Here is a 20,971-nt window from a genome sequence, read left to right as displayed (position 1 = left end):
TCGATCCCCGGGTTGGGAAGATCCCCTGGAGAAGGAAATGGCAAACCACTCTGGTGTTCTTCTCTAGAAAATCCCATGGACAGAGGAACTTGGTGGGCTACAGTCCATAGGGTCGCAGAAGAGTCAGACACAGCTTCAACAACAACAACATTGAATGGGCATGTGCATTAATGCGTACCCAGTTTATTCACTCAGATATTTATGAAGCACTTATGTGTGCCAGGCACTGCCTGGTCACCATGTATGCTGTAGGGAACTCGAAATCCATGGCACATGCGCCCAGAGCTTATGGTGGAATCAGGGAGGCAGAAGTGAACTGTGTACAAGGAGATACTCAATTACTGATTTTGATAAGTAGTCTAAGGAAAAGCCCAAGGTTTAATTAAAGAGATTAACAGGTTGGAGAAGATCTGCTTTGGAGGGAGGTCAGAGAAGCTCTCTGGGGTCAAATTTAAGGGGAGGCCTGAGGGGTGAATGGGCTTCCCAGGTGGCACAGTGGTAAAGAACCTGCCAACCACTGCAGGATATGCAAGAGATATGGGTTCTACCCCTGGGTGGGGAAGATCCCCTAGAGGAGGAAATGACAACCCACTCCAGTATTCCTGCCTGGAGAATCCCATGGATAGAGGAGCCTGGTGGGCTCCAGTCCATGGGGTTGCAAAGAGCTGGACATGACTGAGCACACAGCACATCCTTGGCTTCATGGAAGCTACAGTCTAATGGAGAAGAGCTATTAATAGTCACAAAACTTATCATTATAAATCAGTTAGACAGGATCAGTTAGACATAAATCAGTTAAATCAGGATGAAAAAGTGATAATGAATAGTTAACTTTTACAACTCCTGAGTCCATGCCAGCATTGTTCTAGTTCCATATGCATTATTTAATACTTGGAGAAGGCAATGGCAGCCCACTCCAGTACTCTTGCCTGGAAAATCCCATGGACGGAGGAGCCTGGTGGGCTACAGTCCATGGGGTCGCTAAGAGTAGGAGATGACTGAGCGACTTCACTTTGACTTTTCACTTTCATGCATTGGAGAAAGAAAGGGCAACCCACTCCAGTGTTCTTGCCTGGAGAATCCCAGGGACGGCGGAAAACCCCTATGAGGAAAGCATTATTACTATCATTCCATGTTGCAGAAAGTGCAACTGAAGCAGAGAGCTTTGCCTAAGATCGCACAGGCAGATGGGGCTGGATTCTAAACTCGGTATCTTTACCTTTGTTATTAATAGAACCCAACTTTGTATCTATTGCTTTTATAAAGATGAACTGAAGTCATGGATATTCTAGTAATTCTAGAATCAGGTAGAAAGTTGTTCTTATAGAGTGCATTTTCTCACTTGCCCTGGTCACAAAGACTTAGAGAAAATCCCAACACATTCACTCGGTAACCAGCTCCGTCTCAAACACTACACGTGGCCACAGTGACCTCTTGTGGTTAACAGCGGTAGCGCGACTATGTCACGGCTAGAGAGGAAATAACCCAGTCTCTGGGTTATTTCTGAAGTTGGTACCTATTTAGTGAGGTCTCATCTGGTGATTCCTGTTTTGTGCATCTGAGAATACCTGTAAGGATAAGTCTCCAGAAGTGGACTTTTTCAGGCACTGGGCACGGTTGGGGACCCTTAGAACTCCATGCTCCGTGGGTTATGTTCATCCTGAGTTCTGTAATGGGCTAATGGAAAACCCCAGACCTGGCTTTTCCCAGCCTCCCTCCTGCTTCAGAGCAGGAGGTCTGTGGGGAACTATGGCCCGGGGAGTTTATCTCAGCCCAGTTCACATAGGTTGTCACAGTTTTCACAGGCACCGTGCCCCTGGCTGAGAAAGGACCAGCTTGTTTGTTCACTTGACCAAATATTTATTGAGCACCTACTATATGCCAGGCATGTTTTAGGCACTGATAATAAAGCAGAGGATGAGAGAGATAAAATTTCTGTCTTTCTCCTGCCCCATTGCCTACTTGTAATTTTGTATAATGATTTAATTCCTGGGGTTTGCATGTATATGGAGTGTATGTGTGCATTCAGGGAGAGGAGGCTGGCTTCTACTCCATTGAAAATAAAGATAATAAAGCATAAAATGACCCCCTGTCCCATACATTCTGCCTTCATAGAAGTGTTTACTTTCTAGTGGGGAGAGACAGACAACCAGCAGATGGTGATGTACATCCCAGAGAGAAGGAGGCCCACAATTAGGTGGGCAGAGACTTGGGTGGGGGCCGCTTTATGCAGGTGGACTGGGAATCTCGTTCAGAAGACAAATTCAAGGAAGCTCAAAGGTGTCTGGAGGCAGTTTGTTTGTTTGTTCTCTCTTTGTTGCTCTTCCTCTCTGCCTACTAGAATGATGGAAATCAATACATACAATGGTGTTTCTGTTTGGTAGTCAGCCATTTACTCAGACTAAATCTGAAATGAGAATTTCCCTGCTGGAGTGTTTGCCACGGAGGATTGTATGCCCACTCTGTCCTCCTGTGCTTCACCCCTGGAGAAGGATCTGCAGGAAGTGAGGATGTGGGTCACGTGGAAATTCAGGGAGAATTTCTGGGCAGTGGAAACAGAATCTGCAAAGGCCCCGAGGTGGGAGCTTTGGAAAGGAGGGGAGTGAGGGTAGTGGGGGCAGAAGGTGACGTCAGAGAGTTGGGGGAGGGGAGGTGGGTTATGGTCACATGGGGCTTTAGAGGTGCATCAGCTGTGCTGTTGGTGGGACTGATTTTGTCCTTGCGTACAAGGATAGCACTTCCTTAGGATGGTGAATGACTTTACCTATACAGAAGAGGGAGCCATGAGACCCGCTCATGGCTCAGCATCCTGACTCCGGCATGAATAGGAAGCTATCACTTGCATCATTTCCATCTATTTTTGCAATAACTTTGAGTGATAAGTGACATCCTACCCATTTTCTAGATGAGAAAACTGAGGTGCAGATAAATGGGGAGAGAGAGTTCTAGGTGGACAGAACAGCTGAGCACAGGCATGATGAACTGGGAGATATCCAGGTGATGGCAAGATCTTGGTGAGAGTTGAGGCTCTAGAGGATGGAGCTAATGAGATGAGTTGGGGCCACTTTGCAGGGACTTGTGTATGAAAATGGGAAGCTGGGACTTCATATTTCACTCCAGTATTCTTGCCTAGAGAATCCCAGGGATGGGGGAGCCTGGTGGGCTGCCGTCTATGGGGTCGCACAGAGTCGGACACAACTGAAGCGACTTAGCAGCAGTAGCAGCAGCAGCAGCAGGTATTTATTTATTTGTTTATCGCTGTATTGGGTCTTTGCTACTGCACATGGGCTTCCTCTAGCTGTGGCAAGCATGGATTAGTCTCTAGTTGCTGGATGTGGGCTTCCCATTGTGGTTGCTTCTCTTGCAGAGCATGGTCTGTAGGGTGTGTGGGCTTAAGCAGTTGCAGCACACAGGTCCAGTTGGCCCACAACATGTGGAGAATCTGAATTCCTGGGCCAGGAATTGAACCCATGCCCCCTGCATTGGCAGGTGGATTCTTAACCACTGGACCACTGGGAAAATTCAAGACTTGATCTTGATGTCAGGAAGATATTTTAAAGGAGGAACATGATAATATCTGTATTTTAAAAAATTACTGTAGTATCAGCTTTGGTGATGAACTAGAGAGAGGTGGGCAGTGGGGTGGATGGGTTGGAGGATCAGAGGGACAGGCAGGAGATTTTGGTCCGAATCTAGGAGGAAGCTGCTAACCCTCTAAAATAGGAGGAGGGCTGTTTTCAAGATAGAAACAACCTATTTAGCAACAGATTTGAGGTTAAGCCCTTGCGTGCCACATCACTTGCAGACGTTTCCTCCCATTCTATAGGCTGTTTTTTCAGATTAAAAAAAAAAAATATTTGCTTTGCTGTGCAAAAGCTTGTACATTTAATTAGGTCCCATTTGCTTACTTTTGTTTTTATTTTATTGCTGTGGGAGATTGATCTAAGAAAGCATTCGTATAGTTTATGTCAGAGAATGTTTTGCCTGTGATCTCTTCTAGGAGTTTATGGTGTCATGTTTTATGTTTAAGTCTTTAAGCCATTTTGAGTTTATTTTTGTGCATGGTATGAGGGTGTGTTCTAAATTCATTGGTTACATGCCACTGTCCAACTTTCCCAACACCACTTACTTGAAGAGACTTTTTTTTCCATTTTATATTCTTGCCTCCTTTGTGGAAGACTAACTGACGGTTGGTGTGTGGGTTTATTTCTGGCCTCTCTTTTCTGTTCCATTGATCCATATGTCTGTTTTTATATCAATGCCACACTTTTTTGATTACTGTAGCTTTGTAGTATTGTCTGAAGTCTGGAAAAGTTATGCCTCCTGCTTTGTTTTATTTTTTTCCTCCCTTATGATTGCTCTGGCAATTCTGGGTCTTTTATGGTTCCACATAAATTTTTGGATTATTTGTTCTAGTTCTGTGGAAAATGTCATGGCTATTTTGATATAGGGATCACACTAAATCTGTAGATTGCTTTGGGTAGTATGGCCATTTAAACAAGGTTCATTCTTCCAATTTAAGAACATGGGATATCTCTCCATTTCTTAGAATCTTCTTCATTTTCCTTTACTAATATTTTGCAGTTTCTCAGGCTATAAGTCTTTCACCTATTGGAATTAGAAAAAATACTTGTAGTTGATGCAACAGACAAAAGCTTAATCTCTAAAATACGCAAACGTCTCATACAACTCAACAGAAAAAGCCTCCTCCTACGTTGTCAGTGGGAATGTAAGTTGGTGCAGCTACTGTGGAAAATAGTGTGGAGGTTCTTCAGAAAACTACGCATGGAGTTACCACGTGATCCAGCAATTCCGCTCCTGGGCATATATCCAGACAAGATTATAGAGTTCAAAAAGATACATGCACTCTGTTCACAGCAGCACTCTTCACAGTAGCCAAGACATGGAAGCAACCTAAATGTCCATCAACAGACGGATGAAAGACAAGATGTGGTACGTATATGCAGTGCGAGACCACTCAGCCATAGAAAGAAATGGAGTAGCTCCATTCGCAGTATGTGGACGCAACTAGAAATTACACTAAATGAAGTAAGTCATGAAAGAGAGGGACAACCACCCTATAATACTGCTTATCTGTGGAGTCTAAAATATGGAACATATCTACAGAACAGAAACAGACTCACAGGCATAGAGAACAGACTTGGTTGCCAAGCGTGAGTGGAAAGGGGAGGAATGGAAGTTTGAGATTAGCAGATATAAACTATTATTTCTAGGACGGATAAACAACAAGGTCCTAATGTGTAGCACAGGGAACTATATTCAGTATCCTATGATAAACCATAATGAAAAAATATTCAAGAATGTTCATATGTGTGTAACTGAGTCACTTTGCTGTACAGCAGAGATTGGCACAGCACTCAGTCAACTATATTTCAGTAAAAAAAAAATTAAAAAATGAAATAAAATTAAAGGTGGATTTCAAATCCTGGTATTTAAAAAAAAGAGAGAGAGATTGGAAGTTGGAAGCAAGGGAAAGAGGTTGAGGAAGAGTATGAAGCTTTTAACTTTTATTCTCAGGACCTATGGGTGGGGGTGCGGCATTTTGGGGAGTGCACTTGAGAAGCACTCCTTGAATTGAAATTCTCCCGTGTTTTTATTGCCCTGTCCCAACTGTGCTCTTTGTTATTTCCTTATATGAATAGTGTCTCCAAACAAGCTGTATCCTCTCCAACCCTAAGTAAATGATGTCTCTTGTACACAAGGCATTTTGTGTTGGAAGATGTTCCTGTAATTGTTAATCCTCTCGCTCCTTTAGGAATGATTCTATCATCTGAGCAAATAGAGAATTTTCTAAGTAAATAGCAACTACCTCTTATCTCCCTTCTTCTCTCTTAAAATTCTCTCCATGCATCACAGCCTAGTTCCCCTGTCATCTCCTCCATGAAAATTGCTCTCTATCCTATACTCTTTTAACGGGCTCACATTTTTGCTGAGCTGTGTGTGTGTGTGTGTGTGTGTGTGTGTGTGTGTGTGTGTGTGTGTGTATGTCTGTGTTTGCAGGTGGGGTGAGAGGTAGGACAGTGCACTGGATGGCCTTTGTAGTCAGATATCTAGGTTCTCATTCCAGCTCTGCCATGCACTTGCTGTGCAACTTTGAGTGGTTACTTAACTTCTGTGAGTCTTTAATTTCTCATCAGTAAAATGAGGATGAGAGCACCTACCTCACAATGCTACTGTGGGAGTTAAATAAACTCACTGATCACTGAACTCGGCATAATACCTGTCATTTGGCACATGCTCGCTCAAACAATAGTGGTGGGATTGTTATGATTTTGTGCCCACTTGTTTATTAATTCTCCAGTTACTTCTTAAGCACCTGTGAGGTGCTGTGTGTGGTCCTAGGCACTTTAGGAGGCACAAGTGAACAAAACACATGTGTCCACCCTTGAGGGGATACAATTCTACATAGTCTAGTTGGGGGTGCTATCCAGTAAACAACATACACAACAATTAAGCATATTTTACAGTATATTAGAAGATAATAAGTGCTATGGAATAAAGAAAGATGTCAAGGAGGGTAAGTGATTGGCAGTATTTGGAGATAGGTATAGCAGTCAGCTTGGAGAAGGAAATGTCAACCCACTCCAGTATTCTTTCCTGGAGAATCCCAGGGACAGAGGAGCCTGGTGGGCTGCCATCTGTGAGGTCACACAGAGTCAGACATGACTGAAGCAAATTAGCATGCATGCATGCATAACAGTCAGCTACTGCTTCGTAACAAACTGTCGCCAAACCTGATGGCCTGTCTGCTCTGCAGCCCATAGTTGTATCACTCTGCAGGTTGGGCTCTGCTGATGCCTTCCTGGTCTTGGTGGTTTTCCCTTGTCAGTTCATGGTTGCCAGCTGGTCTAGGATCGCCTCAGTTAGGATAGCTCTGTCCCCTTCCCATGGTCTCTCCTCCAACTGGCTGGCCCAGGCTTCCTCTCATGATGGAAGCAGGGTTTGGGAGAGCAGATGTACACATCTCTTCAACTGGGAGGCAACCTGTCTTCTCTGCTGCATCCCATGGGCTCCCTATTAGAGAAAGGAGAGCTGAGAGGTGACTGTATGAAAAGTGTGGGCAAAGGAGAGAAGGACAGACCACTGTGGCCACATGTGCCACCCATCTATCTCAGTGTGGAGGGTGAAGCTGCAGCATGAAATAGGGCGGCTGCCTTGAGAAGGTGACACTTGGCTAAGACTTGAAGCTAGAGAGTGGGTCATAGGGAGTCTGGGGAGCAGGGTCCCAGGCAGGGGGCCCAGCGTAGGTGCACGCCTGGGACTGCAGAAGGGGTCAGGGGTGGGGCTGGAAGGCAGTGGCCAAGGAAGAGGACAGAGACCACCAGGGACTTTCATGGAGTGACCTGCTGAGGAGGCCCTGGAGGGACAGGACCTGGCTTGCATTTGCAAAGGGTGATTTTGGGTCCTATATTGAGACTAGGCTGTAGGGGATAAAGGTCAATGCAGGCAGACTTGCCTGGAGGCTTGTGGGGCACATCGGGAGAGGATGGGGCCTCAGCTGGGGACAGTCACAGTGCCCACCTCCTTGGCATGACATGGACCTTCTCGGCTGTTTTGAGACTTGAGTGAGATTGTGATGAGGCGGTGTCAATGCCCAGAATGTGGCCAGGGTTTAGCAATTGAACAAAGGTCATGTTTTTAGTTGTTGTTCAGTTGCTCAGTTTTGTCTGACTCTTTGTAACCCCATGGATTGCAGCATGCCAAGCTTCCCCATCCTTCACTGCTTCCCAGAGTTTGTTCAAACTCATGTCTATTGAGTAAGTGATGCCATCCAACCATCTCATCCTCTGTTGCCCCCTTCTCCTCCTGCCCTCAATCTTTCCCAGCATCAGGGCCTTTTTCAGTGAGCTGGCTCTTTTCATCAGGTGGCCAAAGTATCGGAGCTTCAGCTTCAGCATCAGTCCTTCACGGAATATTCAGGGTTAATTTCCTTTAGGATTGACTGGTTTGCTTTTATTAAGGTGGCAGATTTAATGATCACTGCTTCGGAAGGAATCTCTTTTGGACCTTTTGGACCCAGCATTGTGGTCCTGACTGCCTTGCATGGCTGCTCCCTCAGAGCCTAGAGTGGCCTGAGGGTGAGAACTTGCTATTCACCGGCATTCCTGGCTTCCCCAGTCCCACACCTGACACAATGAGTCCTGGGGACTGGGTCGAGTGAATTCACTTTGCTGTGAAGTCAACAGGACAGGAACTGTCTTAATCACCTGTCCACACAGGGCACAGTCTGCTCATACCCAGGAGGTCCCTTGGATCGAATTACATTGTTTTCATGTCTTCACCTAAATGTAGAATGTTTGCCTCTGAATTAGATCGACCTCAAGGGCCACCCAATGTTCGTGATTCCAGCTGGTTTCCTGCCAATTTGCTCCTCCTCAGACACAGGGGCTTGAGCCATCCTGATTTACAAGATTATTCACCTTGGAGCCCAGGAGAGGGAGGCAGAGTACATCAGAAAGGTGCTTCCGTGGGCGCAGCATTGTCAGGCGTCTGTCTTATTCCCATTGTTTTCCGTCAGACCCCTTGAGGCCAACTTCCGCTCCCCAAGGACGTGCAAGCAAGGTCAGCGTGTCCCAAGCTTCCCCCCACTCCCCTACTTCCCCCTTTCCTCCTCACTTCCTTACTTCTGCCTTTGTACCCCTTGCAGCCCCTTTCTCCTGCCTTTCTCTCCCTCATCCCTCCTTTTCCTCTCCTCTGTCTGATGCTCCCTTGACACACCTGAGCTGCTGACCCTGTAAGAGGTTGCTCGGGACTAGGGAAGAAAACAGTGGCAGAAACGAGAAAGGATGTAACTGAGGACCATCTTTCTAGGAAGAGTGATGGGGCAAGAGAGGGCGTGGGGTGGGACCCAAGTACCCTTTGGATCTCATGCTCTTTGCTTGGGCTTCCCCTTAGTCCTGGCTTCTGTCTGCTTTTAATAGCAGCAGCCCTGATTCACAACACTTCTTAGATGCTGAGTCCTAGGGTAATTGATGTGTGGAGCTTATGTCACAGTCCTGCCAAGGACTCCAAGAGGTAGAAGCCTAAGCTCAGACCTGTGATACACCTAGGGCCACACAGCTGGAGAGCAGTGAAACCAGGATCAGAACCCTGGAAGTCCCCGTGTAGACCAGTGTCTCCTGCAGCTGTCAGGCACTTGAAGTGTGGCAGGGTGGAATTGAGATGAGATTTTGAAGAATTAGACTAAGCAAAGGATGTAGAATGTTGCCTTAATACTTGTTTTTACTGATTACTTGCTGGCAGGATCATTTTGCGGCTATAGTGGGTCAAGTAAAATCTATTAAAGTTAATTTTTTATTTTCTTTTTCACTTTCTTTAATGGACTGTTGTTTAGTCGCTAAACTGTGTCTGACTCTTTTGCGACCTCATAAACATGCCTCCAGGCTCCTCTGTTCATGGGATTTTCCAGGTAACAATATGGGAGTGGGTCACCATTTCCTTCTCCAGGGGATCTTCCTGACCCAGGGATCAAATCCATGTCTCTTGCACTGACGGGCAGATTCTTTACCACTGAGACACCAGGGAAGCCCATTCTTTTTTTTTTTTTTTGGTGGAATAACAAATAACTAGTTACTTTTGTTTATTCTTCAATCATTTATATTGTGATTACATACATATTTGATGTGCAAATTCAGTATTGAAATCTCAAATGCTACTCAAGAGGCCAGGATTTTGTTTTAAGCCAATGAAGTATAACTGTAACTTTTCTACTAGAAAGTGAGCTCCATGAGATGTTCTTTGTCTGAGTTAGTCTTCTGTATTGTTTTAAATAAAAATACATTAAATGGATGAATGCCAACTTCCAACAGTCTATTCTAAAAGGAAAAATGACAGACAACAACAAAGAACCACTGTCTAAGAAAAATCCAAGTTCCTTCCTCTGCAGTAGGAACAAGCATCTTTCATGATGCTGTCTTGAGACATGTTAGCTCAGAATTTCTAGTCCATGAGAAGATGGTACCATGCTCGGCATCCATACAGTTGGTTAATGTATGATTAATTTTTAAGCCCATTCTTCAGTGAACTACCAGGAAACTGAAAATCACAGTCGCATATAGGCTTGCCTTGTAGTTCTGCTGGAGGGTACTGGTCTAAACCTTGGGTTTCAGTCACCACCTTACACTGTCTGGGTAGCTGCATCCTCTTCCATCACCCCAACTCCACCCTGAGCTAGACTTGAAGCCTCTCCAAAGTGCGACCCAGGGCTCACCCACCTTCTGATTTTCCCTGGCACCTTAGATGAGTTGGGGCACAGACTAGGTTTTGGTTTTGTTTCTGTTTGCTTTTTACTTTAAAAGCATCACAAATTCTCTGGGAGTTGCAAAACTTGTGTAGATGGTGATAAGCACCCTTCACCTAGCTTCCCTGGGGTCACATCCATAGATGACAGAGGAGGTTTTAAACAAATGTGTGTTGATTGACTCAAGCATGCATTGAGTGGGTATTGCTCTTGTCTACCCTTAGAGGAATGCCAGGCTTCTGGAGTTGAAACCTGGATGTGGAGCATTATTTCAGTGATACTTTGGAAGTCCCTCTGGCCCCAGTAATGTGCCAAGATGACCCTCTGGCATCATCGTGGTGGTCAGAGTGGCATAGACACAGGTGATGTAGTGATACAGACATAAGACGGTGTAGACACGGAGACAGTGTGGCCTAGAGGGAAATGCAGAGGCCTAGGGTGGACTGCCTGAGTCCAGTGCTGTCTTCACCATCGTGACCCGTGGTCATTGCACTTCACTCCCCAGGCCTCACTCTCCTCATCTCTAAGTGGAGCCAATGACCTTGTCTGGTGATTTGGGTAAACCAAGAGAGTGCAGGCAAATTGCAAAGTCATATGCGTTCTATGGGTGGGGGTTGCAGGTAGGGGAGTGAGTGACAGCTTCCCCAGCTGGCCGGCCCCTGAGATCCCCGTTCAGATCTTCAGTTCCTGTTTTCTTAAGATCAGAGAAGGGTCTTTACTTGGCAGGGATGATCTGCTGTCTGCTGCCAAGAACAGATGCAGCCAGGACCCTGCACCTGCCAAGGCTGGCGCTGCTGTTCCCCACAGGGCCTCAAGCACAGATGGGCGGGTGACCTTGGCATTGAGGCACATGCTTCTCAGTAGCTGCAGGAGGTCAGGTGTGGTGGGGAGCATGGCTGCCTGCCTGTCTCCTCCTGCACAGGAGCTGTGCATCGCTGGTCCCCAAGGCAGCAAGGAAGGAAACCATGGAAACCATGGAGACGGGGCAGGAGGCTCCTCTCGCTTGGCCTCTGAGCAGCCACCCTCTGAGGACTGCCACACTTGCAAGTCTCTGGGGGCCTCCTCCTGCCCCCAGCATCATTATCCCAGGGCATTCATTCCCCACTGCGATTTCTTGTAGAGAAAATGACTCGTTTGAGAGCCCAGTTTTAAACTACTAAGTGGTGGTTCCAGGCACCGAGAAGCCTGCTGCCCTGCAAGTATTCAGTTTAGGCAGGTGAGATAGTATCATCTTTCAGGGCATTCTGGACTTCACAGCCACTTCCTAGGGTACCTGTGTGGCCATTCCTGAGGGAACTGGGATCATCTGAAAGGGTTATTTAAACCAGGGTGGTTTCCAGCAAGTGGCCCCTGACTTCCCTAAATTGGGGGTGGGGGGCAGACTTGCTGTGTTTGGGAGATGGTCTGTAAAGAACCAGGGCTTTGGAGCTTGTGCTGTGGATCCCTGAGATATAAAATGGGTGAGAAGCCATAAAGAGGAGCCACCTCCTCCCTGCTGTATAATCCTAGCTGCCAAAAATCTGTCTTTGATCAGTCTGTTCTGCCCTTCCTTCATCCTTCATGGCCAAACTCCTCAAAAAATTTGCCTCTGCTTCTTCATTGTCCACTCTCCAACCCCTTCCAGGGGGGTCATGTCCCCACTGTCAAGGGCACTGATAACCTTCATTTTGCCCAGTTCCATGGTTGGTCCTCCCATGTGCTGTCTTAGCAGCATGTGATCGTATCCTCCTTGAAATACTTTCTTTCCCTGGTTTATGTGACACCAGACTGTTCTGTACTTTTTGTTTTTTCCTGACCACCCTCACTACTTCTTCCCAGTCTTCTTTGCAGGCTCCTCTTCTTCCATTTGAACTTTGGATGTTGAACCATCCAGGGTCCCTGTTACTCAATTTCTCCTCTGTTGCTGCTCTCTCCCCAGGTAATCTCATCCAATCTTGTGGCTTTAATCTTGTGGCCATGCCCTTGCTGATGACACCCAAATCTGTAAGTGCAGCCACAGCCTGCCTGCTTCGATTCCATACTCAATTACATGGATGACATCTGTACTTTGATTTCTAATAAGCATCTCAAAGAGAAAGTCTCAAGTGAGATACTTGTTCCCCTGAAAATTCTCTTCCTCAATAGTCTCTGTTTATTCATTTATTCAACAAATATTTCTTCAGCATATTCTATATAGTAGGGAGTCTTCTAGATACCTGAGATATGGCAGTAAGCAGAAAACAAGTTCCTCCCCTTATGGGGTTTGTATTCTAGTTAAGGGCTATTACGGGCTTCCTGCATAGCTCAGTTGGTTAAAAAAATCCACCTGCAATGCAGGAGACCCCAGTTTGATTTCTGGGTTGGGGAGATTTGCTGGAGAAGGGATAGGCTACCCACTCCAGTATTCTTTGGCTTTCCTTGTGGCTGAGCTGGTAACGAATCCACCTGCAATGTGGGAGACTTGGGTTTGATCCCTGGGTTGGGAAGATCCCCTGGAGAAGGGAAAGGCTACCCACTCCTGTATTCTGGCCTGGAGAATTCCATGGACTGTATAGTCCATGAGGTCACAAAGAGTTGGACATGGCTGAGTGACTTTCACTAGGGAGTATTATGGATTTGACTGTGTCCCTGAAAAATTCATATGTAGAAGTTCTAATCCCCAGTACCTCAGAATGAGAACTTATTTGGAAATAGTTTTGTAGATATAATTAGTTAAGTTAAAATGAGGTCTTACTGGAATAGTGTGGGCTCCTGAAGCAATAGGACGGATGTCCTTATAAAAAGAGGAGATATAAATAAAATTTAAAATATACTATGTTTATAAAAAAGAGGAGAGTTGGACACAGATGAGCCTGGAGGGAGAACAACATGTGAAGATGAAGGCAGAGGTCAGGATGCTATTTCTGCAGGCTGAGGAGCACCAAGGATTGCCAGGAACCCACCAGGAGACAAGGGAGACGCAAGGAGTAGGTTCCCTCTCACAGCCTGCAGAAGGAAGCAACCCTCTTGATACCTTTATCTTGAACTTCCAGTCTCCAGGACTGTGAGGCAACACATTTCCACTCATCTTGTGGATCTTTGTTATAGCAGCTTGAGCAAACTTGTCCAAGGTGAACAAGACAAGCATTACAAACAAACCTAAGTATCCAGGATGTCAAACAGGGGTGTACATTATGGAGGAAAACAATTCAAGGGAGTCGCAAAGCACTGGGTGGGGAAGAGGTAATTCTTTTATAGATGGTGGTCAGAGAAAGCCTCCTTGATGGAGTGACTCTGGACTGGGAACCCAGGGGAAGAAAAGGAGTGAGCCATGTGGATATCCACAGGAAGAGTATCCAAGTAACAAGGAAGAGAAAGTTCAGAGACCCTAAGCTGTGCACTGAGGCTCAAGCCCAGATCCTTGGAGGCATCCTGACACCTTCCACATCCAGCCCTACCGTGAGTCTTTTTTGCCCTGTGTTCAAAATATATCCAGTATTTAGCTCTTCCCCCTGATGTCACCTGTTCTAGGTCACACTCATCTTTTGCATGGATTATTACACAAAACTCATCATTTGTCTTCTGGCTTCCATTCTTGCACACTCACATACATAGCCTACTCTCCACACAGCAACCAGAGCAACCCTGTCTAATGGTATATCTGATTATGTTTCTCCTCTGCCCACCAGCTCTGAAGTCTGTCTGTCTCCCACTGAGTAATAGCCAGGCCTTATCTGGTCCACCTCTGAGTGCATCAACCATCATGCTTCTCCTCACCCCTCTCCTCCAGCCCCCTTAGCTGATGTGCCAGGCAGTGAACATGGCAAGTTGGCCCCTCCCTCCAGTTCCCTGCACTGTTCCCTCTCCTCAGAGCATCTCCCCAGCACTTCATGGGGCTTAATTCTTTGCATCATTCAAACCTAGACTCACCTGCTACCTGGTCAGTTCTCCAGGCTGAGGTTTCACACGATGTCAGTCTTCTCTTGCAGGACAGATGATAGGACATGTGCCCTATGCTATACACCACCAGATGGATAGTTTCAGGTGGGCTCTATGTGTGATTTGAGCATTTTGGACTGCGTTGTTGTTTTTAAAATGTTAATTTATCTATTTATTTCTTTTTGGCTGTATTGAATCTTAGTTGAGGCCCGTGGGATCTTTTGTTGCAACACGTGGGCTCTGGGTTGTGGTGGGCGGGCTCCAGGGTGCATGGGCTCTGTACTTGAGGCACACAGGCTCTCTAGTTGTGGTGTGCAGACTCAGTAGTTGCAGCATATGGGCTTAGTAACTGTCAGCACACGAGACCTTAGTTTCCTGACTAGGGATCGAGCCTGTGTCCCCTGCACTGGAAGGTGGATTCTAAACCACTGGACGACCAGGGAAGTCCCCTGGACTGCTTTGTCTTTTGGATTAAAATATAATGACTGATAATAGTTAATAATTTCTAATTCTTAAAATGATCCTGGCATGTAGGCAACTCCTATTTTATAGAAGAGGAAACCAAGGCCCAGAGTGGTTAAGAAGCTTGCCACAAGCCACATCAGTGATAAATACCAAAAATGTAGGTAAAACCTTGGTTTATTTGATGCCAAAGAAAATTCCACTTTGCTAAGTGGATTAATGTTCCTATTCATTTGTCACTCATGTCCTAGACTCCAGGAATATTTAGTCTAGAAAAAAGGCTGAAAAGTCAAATAATTATATTCTTGTTTTTTTAAGCGGAAGGAATATTCCAGATACCATTTGTTCCTGGTCTCTCTTCTCATGAGAGAAAATGATAACTGTGAGTGAATGACTAAGGCATTAAATATTAGCAGAGAGCATTGACAAGGGCTGATAATACCTCAGAATTATGAAGGGTGCCCTAGGAGCCTGGCTGTGTGCTCAGCCTGTCTACACCACGCCTGATCTTATGACAGCTCTGCTGATTTGATTCTCACTGTATAGATGAGGAGACTTAAGCTCAGAAGTGAAGTCGCACACCTGTGTTTGTACAGTTTGGACGTGCTATAGCAGGGGTTTAAATCCAGAGGTCCTGACTCCCAAGAGTTTACTAATGATGAAATGGTGGACTCTGGGCCACCATCCGTGAGCACTTGTTACCGTCTGCAGTGAGTGAGATAGGCTCAAAGGCAGGGGGATGGGTGATGTGACCTCTTAGATTACTCTCTCTCAGGGGAGTTCCGTTTTCCTTGACAATGAGTTTCTTTGAGAGACAAAAGTCACGGGGCTTTGCCTGGTTCTTCTACCCTGATTTACTGGCATGGCCTCTATGCCTGCTTCCTTTAATCTTTATCTAAAATAGGCCATCCTGTCTCTCTTACAGGGTTGTGGCTTCTGTCTAAGCCATTCACAATACTCAATCATGGAGAAAAAGACTTCAGGCGTAACAATTTTCTAATTGTGATGATTGTAATGAGAACTGAAAATGGCAGTGCTGACTCAAACCTCATTATAGATTTGAGTAGACATGAAGAGTGATGTATTTTATGGATCATTTGTCTTTTGCCACAAATTAGCCCTACACTGCTGAAACAGTGTTTGCTCAGCCCACTCAGGATGGGTACTTTAGGATGGGCTCAGTCAGGAGGTTCTTCTGCTCTCTGCCAGACTCCCCGCTTGTTTGGGAGCTTGCTGGCTGGTGTCTGATCTGGGATGCCTTGGCTGGAATGACAACTGAGGTCTTCTCCACTGTCTCTCATGTATGCCTCCAGGCCAGCTGGGCATGTCTGCATGGCCCAACAGAGTTGTAACAGTGAGAAAACTTAAATGTAACAAACAGCAAGTAGAAGCATGCATGTGTGTGCGTGTGTGTGTTTTAATTTATTTAGTTTTGATTGGAGGATAACTGTCCATGTGATTTTGAAGTCTCTCTTTTCTTCATCTTTGCTAACACAATTTAAGCCATGGCAAGTCATAGGGCTGAGTGTGGAATTAGAATCAGACTAATTCCACATGTATGGTGTGGGAGGACCACAGATATAGCTCAGAGGGCTTGGGTTCATGGAGGTCGATAATTGGGGTGACTGATACAATCAACCTACCACATTTCATGGCTGCACACGAATACATTCTCAATATGGATTTGAATGACCCTCCCAGTCATCTTCACATCCTTTTGTTTCTAGACCAAGACACATCCTAATTCTCTGATTCAAGGAACATGTGTCCACTGAGTATCTTGTGCATTTTCATTTTGGCTTATTTGGAAAGAATTTCAGAGCATGGCTTCCAAAGTTATGGCATAACAGAACTGTCATGGGTTAATCAGAGTGAATGAGGCACACACGAAGGGGGAAATATAAAATTTTCATAAACAGCACAATTTGAGAGGTAAAAGGCAAAAACCACTGAAGAAGCCTCCAATAAATTAAAATTTTACATCCCTGTACAAAGTAGCACCTTACTTTTGAAATGTACAGAGATGTGAGGATGCTTCAAGTACTTTTATGTAATTAAAAGGAGTTCAGCTGTCAACTGCTCTTAGTCCAGGAGTCAAGATTGAGTGCCCATAGAGGGAAGGCAGGCATAATCCCCAGTATCTTGAAGTTCCCTGATCCACTATGCAGCCTACAATCTTAGCATAACAGTAAGATTCATAGTTTAAGTGCCCAGAAGGCAGATCCTCAGCCTAAGTCTCTGATAGTCTTTCCTGAAGATGAAGAGGACCACACTCTTCCTCAGCCTCAAAGTTGGATGCCTGTGGGGTTCTCAGTTGCCATCACCAGAGGGAATCTTGTTTTATTTGAAGAAACTGAATTGGAATCAGAACATCTGGATATTGCCCTCAGTGCTTTCATCACCTTACTGTGTGTCTTTGGGAAAGTCACTTTCTTTCTCTAGGCTCTAGTTATCACCTATGAAGTTAAGGTTTTTGGCTAAAGACTTCCACTTTCCATTCTGTGTATCTAAGGTCAAGTGCCCGTTTTTAAATCAGGGTATAGAATCTGAGTGTAAGAACCCTCAATTTGTTAGTATATTTAATGAGTGTCCACCACATGCTGGGAACTGTTTTAGGTACTTCAGATTGGACAGCAATAAGGAAATTCTTGCTGTCAAGGAGCTTCTTTCTCAAAGGGATTTTATCTTCCTCTTTTTCCTGCTCCTCCTCCGCCTCCTCCCTTTTCTCCTCTTGTTTCTTTCCTGCTCCTCCTCATCTATAAAACAGTGATTAGGCATTTATATCCTACCAGACAATGTGCTAGGTCCTCCCTTTACATGTACCATCTTAATTAATCATGATAACCTTGTAAGGACTCATATTTCCACCATGCTGGTATACTTTCCATTCATACCCACCCCCTCCCCAATCCACTGTCCACCCTTCTCCAACCTGCTTTATGGCCTTAGGGGGTTGACCCCTGTGGAACTTATCAACTTGCTGACTCTCAGGCTTCCAGTTGGATTTGGCCAACAGAGACTCTGGCAGAAGATTGGAGGATCAGAGGAGAGTAAGGTCATAGTATTTGTTTACCTGGCTCCTTTCTTACCAGGTTCTGGCTCTGGTCAGACTGTCTCTCCGTATAACTACCTTCTATGGGTTGTGATAACCATTCCCTCCCTGAGACCTTTCAGGCTTCAGGCTGGTTCAGTGTCCCTCTGTTACTAGTCCAAGTACACTGTATTGTCCTTTGTTAGTTTCCTTAAATCTTGACTATGTCTTTGTGTATAATCTCTTTTGAAAACTCTCCTGCAATAATCCAGCTTGAGTGTGCCATGGTTTTCCTGCAGACTTTGACTGATGCACCCCTATTTTGCAAATGCAAAAACAGCTGCTGCATTGGCTCCAATACCTATGAGCCGTGAGATCTTCATCCTAGGTCTCAGCTCAAATAGTGCTTCCTCAGGGAAGCCTGCCCTGGTGCCCTAAGGTCCCTGTGTCAGGTGTCCCCAAGACCACCCATAGGTTTGATGATTCACTGGGAGGACTCATGGCTGTTTAAAGAATGCAATTTTATGTATATTTTTGGCTTTGCTGGGTCTTTGCTGCTGTGCAGGCTTTCTCCAGTTGTAGTGAGCAAGGGCTGCTCATTGCTGTGGCTTTTCTCGTTGTGGAGCATGGGCTCTAGGGCTTGCAAGCTTCAGCAGTTGTGGCGTGTGGGCTCAGTAGCTGCAGCTACTGGGCTTTAGAACACAGGCTCGATAGTTGTGGCACATGGGCTGAGCTGCTCTGAGGCGTGTGGGCTCTTCCCAGATCAGAGACTGAACCTGTGTCTCCTGCATTGGCAGGCACATTCTTTACCACTGAGTCACCAGGGAAGCCCCATGGCTGTGACTTTTTACAGTAAAAGGATCCAAGGCAAAATCAGCACAGGGAAAAGGTACATGGGGTGAAGTCTGTAGGAAACCAGGGACATGGTTCCAAGAGTCCTTCCTAGCGGAGTCAGACAGGGTGTGTTTAACTCCTCTGGCACTGAATCGTGACATGTGTGAAATGTTGCTTAGCAGGAAGCCCATAAGAGACTCAGTGCCCGGGGTTTTATTGGGGAAAGTGGCATAGGTATTCTCTGCCTCCCACGTACTGAAATTCCAGACTCCCAGAAGGAAACCATGCATTCAGAATACACTGTATTATTTGTACAGATAGCCTAGGCATAGTGAGCTGCTCTTACCATTGAGGGAAAGTTGTATACCAGTGCAGGGAACTGTTTATAATTCCAGTTTGCCATTGCCAGCTATAGTGGGTTGAGTAAGGGCCCCTTTATAGATCTGCCCACATCTGATTCCCAGAACCTGTGAACGTGACCTTGTTTGGAAAAAAAGTCTTTGCAGATGCAATTAAGTTAAAGATCTTGAGATGAAGTTATCATCCTGACTGATCCAGGTGGACCCTAAATCCAATGACAGGTGTCTTTACGGGACACAGAGAAGATCTGACAGTGGGGCCATGGAAGCGGAGATTGGAAGGCTGTGGCTAAAAGGCAAGGATCAAAGAGAGGCTTAAGAGTCCAGGAACAGATTCTCCTGCGGAGTGCTCAGAGGGAGGGTGGTCCTGCTGGACTGGGGACTTCTAGTCTCCTGGTCTGTTTTATGTCTTTATTTTTTGGCCCTGAAGTATGTGGGATCTAGCTCCCCAACCAGGGAGTGAACCCACACCTCCTGCAATGGAAGGTAAAGTCTTAACCACTGGATCACCTGGGAAGTCCCTAGATTTCTGTTATTTTAAGCCTCCCAATTTGTGGTGCTTTGTTATAGAAGACCTAGGAAACTAATACACCAGCCGAGGGTCAGCCTTGCAAACAGGTCTTTCCTAAGGGTAGCAACCTCAGTGTGCTGTGTTAACTCTTTTACACCCCCACCATCCACACGGCTATTTGACACCACTTCTTTGTTATCTGTACAGCACTCTTCTTTCCCTAATTATGAAACATGAAAGTGAAGGTCCCTCAGTCATGTCTGACTCTTTGCAGCCGCATAAACTGTAGCCAGCCAGGCTCCTGTGTCTGTGGGATTTCCCAGGCAAGAATATAAAAGTGGGTTGCCATTCCTTTCTCCAGGAGATCTTCCTGACCCAGGGGTGAAACCTGCCTCTTGAATCTCCTGCATTACAGGCAGATTCTTTACTGTTTGGGCCACCAGGGAAGCCTAATTATATTTTTGTCTAATCGGGTCATTCATTTAGCACATATGTATTGATTGCCTTTTGTGTACTAGGGACTCTGCTAGTTTTGGGTGTGCAGTGATAAGGAAAACAGACAGGGATGCTGCCCTTATAGATTTTCTAATAAGGTGTTAGCAGTAGGAAGACAGACCACAGAATATTTCAGGCTAGTGGCTGAGTCAGCTTCCCTGCCTTCAAGTGCATTTTGATCAGGTTCGTCACTTTCTGCCATTATTCATAAGGCAAATGGGGGCAGGAGTTACTTTTGATTGTATGGCCCCTCAAAATCATTCATTATTCAGAACCCAGGGTTGCTTCATCACAGCCCAGACCAAGCACATGAAAAAGGCCTCTGTTTTAAGAGTATCTGTGGAGTCGAAAGGGAGCTTGAGATAATATCAGGCTTACAGGTGGTGCTTCAGAAAGTCGAATCTTTCTTCTGGGGTCAGAACCAAAGGCTTCAAGGAAGAGTTGCATTTGGAAATTTCACTGTGCTTCCTTGCAGCTTGACGATAAGATCAACTTTGTTTATGTATTTACTTGTTTATCATCTATCTTCCCTACTAAAAGTATAGCTACCCAAACACTCTCTCATGTCCCCAGGGCTGAGAACACAGCTTGGCACAAGTGGGTACTCTTTAAATATTAGTAAATGAGCGAATGAATCACACATTCTATTTTAATAGGATTTACTGCACCATTAGGAAATTACCATGGGTTTATCTGTCCCCTGATACCCAACCATGAATTGCTTGGTCCATGAGGACCAATTGTGTCTTAGTATTTTTGTTGTCCTAGCACAGGAGAGGTCAGTCAGTCTTGCTGAATGCATCAGTGGATTGAAGGTATAAATATGATCACATGCACAATAAACCCAGATTTTGAAAGGTGTTTTGATGAAAACTTAAAACTTCTCAGAGTACTTGGAAAGTGTCTCCTACTTGGGCCACTTTTCCCCTGGGTTTTCGATGTCTGGGACAATTAAGTTTGTTCAGTCCATTTCAGCCTGCCCTGAATCCAGATGTCTGGGTGATTTTTCTACAACTTTGACTGCTGATCTTATGAGAATGGTTCCTCCATTAATACTCACATCACATCTGTTCTGCTCTTCAAATTGTGTCTTTGTGAGACTTCTTAGAGTCCGCCTCTAG

The 20,971-nt window shown here is 45.5% G+C and overlaps 1 protein-coding gene across 1 annotated transcript in view; it reads left to right on the top strand.

Moving 5' to 3' along the window:
* Positions 1–20,971, top strand: part of KAZN (kazrin, periplakin interacting protein) — a 1,331,681-nt gene that overhangs the window by 60,255 nt on the left and 1,250,455 nt on the right. The gene's annotated exons all lie outside the window — the stretch shown is intronic.

This window comes from Ovis canadensis, chromosome 12, assembly GCF_042477335.2.
Source record: "Ovis canadensis isolate MfBH-ARS-UI-01 breed Bighorn chromosome 12, ARS-UI_OviCan_v2, whole genome shotgun sequence".
Lineage (NCBI taxonomy): Eukaryota > Metazoa > Chordata > Mammalia > Artiodactyla > Bovidae > Ovis > Ovis canadensis.
This window is presented reverse-complemented; position numbering and strand designations above follow the sequence as displayed.